Raw genomic sequence first — 6,506 nt, forward strand, 5'->3', positions numbered from 1 at the left:
ATAGACGCCATACACCCATGATCTACTTGTGGAACAAGGGATTCCAGTGTTCCTATCCTTGTTCCAGTGATCCCTCTCACCACCTCAGGATTTGTTTTATTTTTATTGTATATGTGTGAGTGTTTTGCCTGCATGCATTTCTTTGTACCATGTGTGTACATGGTGCCTGGAGGCCAGAGAAGGCATAGGACCCCCTGGGGCTGGAGTCACAGATGGCCGTGAGCCGACATGCAAGTGCTGGGAATTGAGCCAGGGTCCTCTGGAAAAGCAGCCAGAGCTCTTAACCATTGGCTGAACCATTTCTCCAAGGCCCCCATCTCTGCTTTCTTGGGCTGGCAGATGCTGGATTCTCTCTGGTTTGCTGCAAACTCATGAGGGGGCTTGAAGGGCCAGATGAAGAGATGCCAGGATGGCCAGAGACAAGGTCTTGCAATGGACAAGGCAGAGCTGCATCTCATCCGTAGACTGAGTTCAGTCCCCAGCAGAGCATGTAGCTGGCATGTGCTCAGCTCCAAGGGCCCAGATAAGGCTTCCGGAAAAGCCTTGTCTTCACCCCTCCCTTTGGAAGCCATGATTCTCTCAGTCTCCTGCTGCTCTTGTCTCACACTCCTGCTTCAAATATTTTCTAGCTACATTAAAGTATTTCCAGGATGAGTAGATAGGCCCACCAAGGGTGTTGCTCCAGGGAAGAGAAACCTTTGCCACCTTCCAGGCCCCAGACCCCTCGCTCCTCTCCAGGAAGGGTCCTACCATTACTCACTGTCTTAGTTATGTTTCCATTGCCGTGAAGAGACACCATGACCACAGGAACCTTTATAAAGAAAAACATTTTATTGTGACTGGCTTACAGTTTCAGACAGAGGGTTAGTCCATTATCATCATGATGGGACAAGTGTGTAGGCAGACATGGTGCTGGAGAGGTAGCTGAGAGTTCAATATCTTGACCATCAAGCAACAGGAAGTGGTCTGTCTCACTGGGCGTGGCTTGAGCATCTATGAGATCTCAAAGCCCACCTCCACAGTGACACACTTCCTTTAACAAAGCCGTACCTACTCTGACAAGGCCACACCTCCTAATAGAGTCACTCCCTTTGGGGGTCATTTTCTTTCAAGCTACCACAGTCACAAAAGGCTTTAAGAAGTGGTGCAGGAGAGGAGTCTCAAACTTCATCAGTCTATACAGCATGTGTGAACTCACTGAGCACAGTTGCATGCCTGCTTCCCACAATCCTACCATACCTGGGGAAACAGAGGCACAGAGGACTGCTTTGTCTGAACTTAGTTGGACCTTGGAATAAACAAAGTTGGGTCACACACTGGCTCTACCCTCCCTGCCTGAATGGCTTTAGACATGTCGCCCCACCACTGAGCCTGTCTTGTCAGCTGTGAGCTTGACACAGAAACTCCCAGCAAGGACAGGGTACAAACGGGCCGAAGCATCATTCTGTCCTCTGCGCCACACTCTGCTATCCTTGCTGCCTCTTAATCCCAGGGAGCAAACAGCACACGGGGTCAGGCCTTTTTGCACCTCAGGAAGATGTACTGAGTACAGTGAGAGGTGGCTTTCGAATAAGGGGCAGGAACATGCTGAGGTCCTCATCTTTGAAGTGTGGCTTTGATTGACAGGATCCTCCCAGTTTTTGGAGGGATTGATCCTGGCCTTGAATGCAGCCACAATCTAGTGGCTGCCCCACCCCTCAACACTCCCAGTCTACCACCTATCTCCCCCAGGATGAGTCTGTTTTAGGACTGGCTCCTTGACGACCAAACACCAGAAAAAGGGCCAGAAGGCTCAGGTAAATACCAGTCATGCTGTCATTCATTAGAATAATTAACAGATGGTTGGGAATGCAAACAGGAGGGTCTCTCTTGAGAGTGGGTTATGGAGATGTCAGAGGCTCAGTGACCTGCCCACATGTCCACATCAAAGTCTCTGATGTTGTGAGGGTCAGTTTTAACTGTCAACATTAGGCCTGTGGGAATTATTTTGATTCCATTAATTGAGATGGGAAGATCTGTCCATTGTGGGTGAACTATTCCAGGGCGTGTGAAAAGCAAGCTGAGCGCTAGCACACATCCATTAATCCATTGCTCTCTTTGGCTCTTGACTGCAAGTGTAACGTGACAGTTCTACCAAGCGCCTGCCTCTGTGTCTCCCCTGCTATGATGGACTATAGCCAGGAATTATGAGTTAAAATAAATCCTTTCTTCCCTAAATGGCTTTTAATAGGATATTTTAGCATGGCAACAAGAAACAAAACTAAGCCAGAGTCTGTGCCCTGGCTGGACTGCTGCCTCTGGAGGATAGACAGTTCTCAAAGGGTGTGGTTCCCACGACAGATGACCTCAGGGATCAGCAAACAGGTTGATGAGCACACTGGTCTCCAGAGCTGGCCACCAGCCCCAGCACCTCAGCTTTGCAAATAAGACATAGCAAATGGGGGTTTGGTGGCCAGGTTGGGTGCATTATGGCTGTGGGACCTGCCGGCCACCAGGGAATTGAAAGGAACAACATATGCAGTGGGCTCAGAGGATGTCTAGACTCTGTTTCTAGACACAGGGATAAAACCTGATATCTCAGGTTTATCCATGCCTGGGATAAATGGAAATGTCAAGGGGTCCTGGAAGATGTGTCAAGGGCTCTATATAGTTGCAAGAAGTCTAAGGTGGGGCCTGAGGCTGCTGTTCTACCCATGACACTGATCTTTCATTGGCTGGGAAGCATGGCATCTACCCTGCATTCGTCGCCATGATAACCCATAGAAGGTCTGAGGCCTGGGTATGTAGGAGGGGAATGGGAGTCACCAGAGAGGGCCCAGAGAGGGCGGGAGACAGGGAGAGACACAGGGGAAGGAAAAAACAAGGAAGGAGGAAGAGGGAGGGGGACTTTTGTTTTGACATCATTTCCCGACAGTCATGTTTCTAGGGAGTATACTTTTCCTTTGATTATTCCCCACTATCTCTTTCCCAGGACTCCTTTTAGGTCACTGGTGGGGAGGATGGCATGAATATCCACTAAAACTCAGAGAAGTGGAACCACATTTAAATGCATGATTGGGTATGTGATTGGAGATGTATGGGCGTATACAATTGGGCTATCTGAGGGTATACCTGGTGGTGTATGGATATATATGAGATTGGGATATATGGGTATATAACTAGGATGCATCAACTTACATATACAAATGGATATGGATATGTGTATTGTCTATTTAGTCAGCTTTTCTTCACTGGGACAATGCCTGAGAAAAGCTATTTTAAAACAATTACTTGGGGGCTGATGGCTCAGCAGTTAAAGGCACTTGCTGCCAAGTCCAGTGACTTGAGTTCAGTCCCCAGGACCTACATGGAAGAAGGAGAAAAATGACTTCCTCGAGTTGTTCTTTGCCTCCACATTTGTGCCGGGCCATGCATGGGTACATACACGCACAATCAATAAATAAGTGATAAGAATTTTAAAATTAAAAAGGTTTATTTTGGCTTCTGGTTTCTGAGGCTCCAGTCTGTGATCAGCCAGCTGTAGTCCTGTGGGTCTGAGGTGAGGCACAGTACCCTGGCAGGACCATGTGGCAGAGCAAAGCTGCTCACTTCATGGCATGCAAGAGGCAGTGGGAGATAGACAGAGGGGAAGCCACGGAGGAAAAGCTATATCCTCCAAAGGCGTGTCTCCAGTTCCCTGTCTCCTCCATCCAGATCCTGTCTCCTACCTTTCACTGTTTCCTGCTAATATCATCAGTCTTGGTGATCCTGTTCCCTCCCAGAAGCTCCAGCTCTGAATGCTGCCGGATTAGAAGCCAAGCCTATCACAAGAGGGGTCTTCTGGAGGAAACGTCACATCCAAACTGTGACACTGCTCATGGGCTTGTGACAGGCACTGTTCAAACTGTCTTGTGTATCCAGGTCCTGCTCTGGTGGTCCATGCTGGAGATGCTTCCAAGTGCGTGAGAGAGGCATCTATGAATTGAGGGCTACCCCCAAAGCACAGATGAAAGTTACCTCTTGAGGTGCCTGTGACCTCATGAGGGTGGTAACCTGACTCTGAGAAGCCAAAAAGGCACAAAGGTGTAATAGTAGCACAGCAGGCAGAAACTGTAGACCACCTTCCCTCTAGCTCCACAGGACTTCCCATGTGGCCTGACCCTGAAACCCATGGAATGTAGCCCAGGCCAGCTGAGTAGGTAATGGGCAAAGCCACCCCTAGCTCCTTTTGTCAGGAATCAGCTCCTCTTGAGTCAGAACCAGGGCCAGGAGGAGGTGAGCATCTGGATGACCTCTTGGAAGAGTGATGTGGTCAGATGTTGTTGGGGGGGGGCGGGTAGGCCTGGTTTGGAACAAGGTGGCGGGGATGAGTGAGTGGAACAGGTGTGACTGGGTTGGTGGAGCATCCCCAGGCTCCCAGCTCCCTCGGGTGCTGTATCCCACTACCTTGGAGGGTTCCTGGGGATTCTGGTGTCATCACAGACTTTGACAGATCCAGCTGGTTGGCCACTGTGGCCAGAGCTTCTGCCACCAAAGAAGAGGAGACCCAGATCAAGAACCCCAAAGGGAGAACTTTGGAAATAGAGTGAAATGGGAAACAGTTAAATCAAATTATAAATAACTCATGGTGCAGAGTTTTGCATAGTCCTTGACTGTTTCTGATTGGAAGTCCCTTCCTGGAGCTTAGGTGGGTCCAGCACTGTGGCTATACACTCCTGGGACCCACTCACAAGGGCCTCTGGCTACCCTTTGCTGCCCACCAGGGGATCCCCAGTCTGTACAAACTAAGTCCTGCTCTCCCCAAATGAGAATTTCTCAGACGCATACACGCTGTCATGAGGCCTGCCTGGGATATTCTGAGCTCCTGGCCTGCAACTTTAAGTGAACTTCAGCCCCACGGGTGCTGGGCAGGAGCAGGGGAATCTGAGGCCCCACCTTTGTGGCTGGCAGATGGGGGCTGGGTTTACTCCAGGCAACCTGGTCTCCTGGCTCCTCTTTCTCAGCCATTGTCAACTTTGTGTCAAAACTCCTGCGGCTGTGTCACAGCATTTTGGCAGAATGGTAGCTTTCTGCACTCTGACCTCGCCAAAGATGTTATTCCTTGCAGGGCCACCCTGCAAAAATCACCACAATTTGGGCATCTTCCTAAAGGAGGGGAGCGCAACAAGAGCAAATCTGGAAAGGGCTGGGCCATGGCTTGGTGCTGGATTGCTTGTCTAGCGTGCACAAGATCCTGGATTCAATCCCAGCAGTACAGATCCATTGAAAAAAAATCCCAAGACACAAAGAAGAGCAAATATGGAAGGCATCTGGAGAGCCCCCCTGTTACCCATCTGACCAGAACAAAGTTCCCAAGGTCAGAACAATCCACCCACGGACCAATCAAGGGAGCCAAGGGCCCCCAACTTCGTACAGTGCATCCCTAAACTACTTCAGTCTCAGGGACACTTCCTTAGCAGGAGTCAAAACGGACCTGCTAGCTCACTGGGTGAGGTATGTGGCAATCACCTAAGGAGCTTGTACATCAACTGGGAATGAGGTAGTAGACAAGTAATATGGGGTGGGGGACAAGCAACATTGGTGGGCAGGGCCTGAGCCACCTGCTCAAGTGTGGTTTCAGGTGAGGCCCAGAGCAGGTGAAGCCAAGCTGTGAGAGCCAGGACAGAGGGGTTGGTTCCTCACCTGCCCTCAGTCTTCCCCACAGGCAGCTGGGGAACAGTGGTTTCAGATGGTCTTCAGGTGGTGCTGGGAACCCAGGGGGACTCCTGAACTTAGCTATAACAAAGACATCTGTGTGGGCTCTGGAGATACCTGCTCTTCATCTGATCCCAAACAAGACCTTAGGCACCAGGTAACGACAGTCAGAAAAAACAGAATGAGCAAAGCTGGGGTCAGGTGACTGCTGTACACAACCCTGGGGAAATGCTAGCCAACCATGACCCCGGCACAAGCCTAGGCTCCCTGGAGACGCTGCATGGCGTTTCATTCATCCAAACCCACAGGATCTGAAGCCCTTCCTTCCTCCTTCTGGTCTCACATTCCTCAGGGCAATGCTGCCTGCCTCTGTCCCCAGAGGGTGCAGCTTTGTTGACGGACTTAGGAAAATGGAGTCTACCCGCAGAATGATATTGTGTTCTCCTTCCTACCCAGCCACAGAAGTGAACTCACTTCACCCCATGCTTTCACAGAGGTCCTTGTCTACAGGAAGGACAGGCGGAGTCATGGGCCACCGTTACTCCTCTTCCCAGAATGGAGGGACACAGTTAGTCCCCGTGGCCTGTGAGCAAGTGTGCCTGTCACTCTTAGTCCTCACTGGTCCTGGTTATATGGTTTTGTTGTGGTTGTCACTGTTATGTGAACAGACAGATGTGTGGCAGTGGCCCACCCAGGGCTGGCTACCTTTGCTGGTCACGGGGATGTCTGTTCTGTCTAGAGAGTCTTTTTCTCTCTGACAGTTTGCTAGGAGGGAGTCAGGGTCTGAGGTGTGGGCGTGGTCCCTTTCTGTTCTTGCTCTAGATATAAAGGAA

This window comes from Onychomys torridus, chromosome 5 (genome assembly GCF_903995425.1).
Source record: "Onychomys torridus chromosome 5, mOncTor1.1, whole genome shotgun sequence".
NCBI lineage: Eukaryota > Metazoa > Chordata > Mammalia > Rodentia > Cricetidae > Onychomys > Onychomys torridus.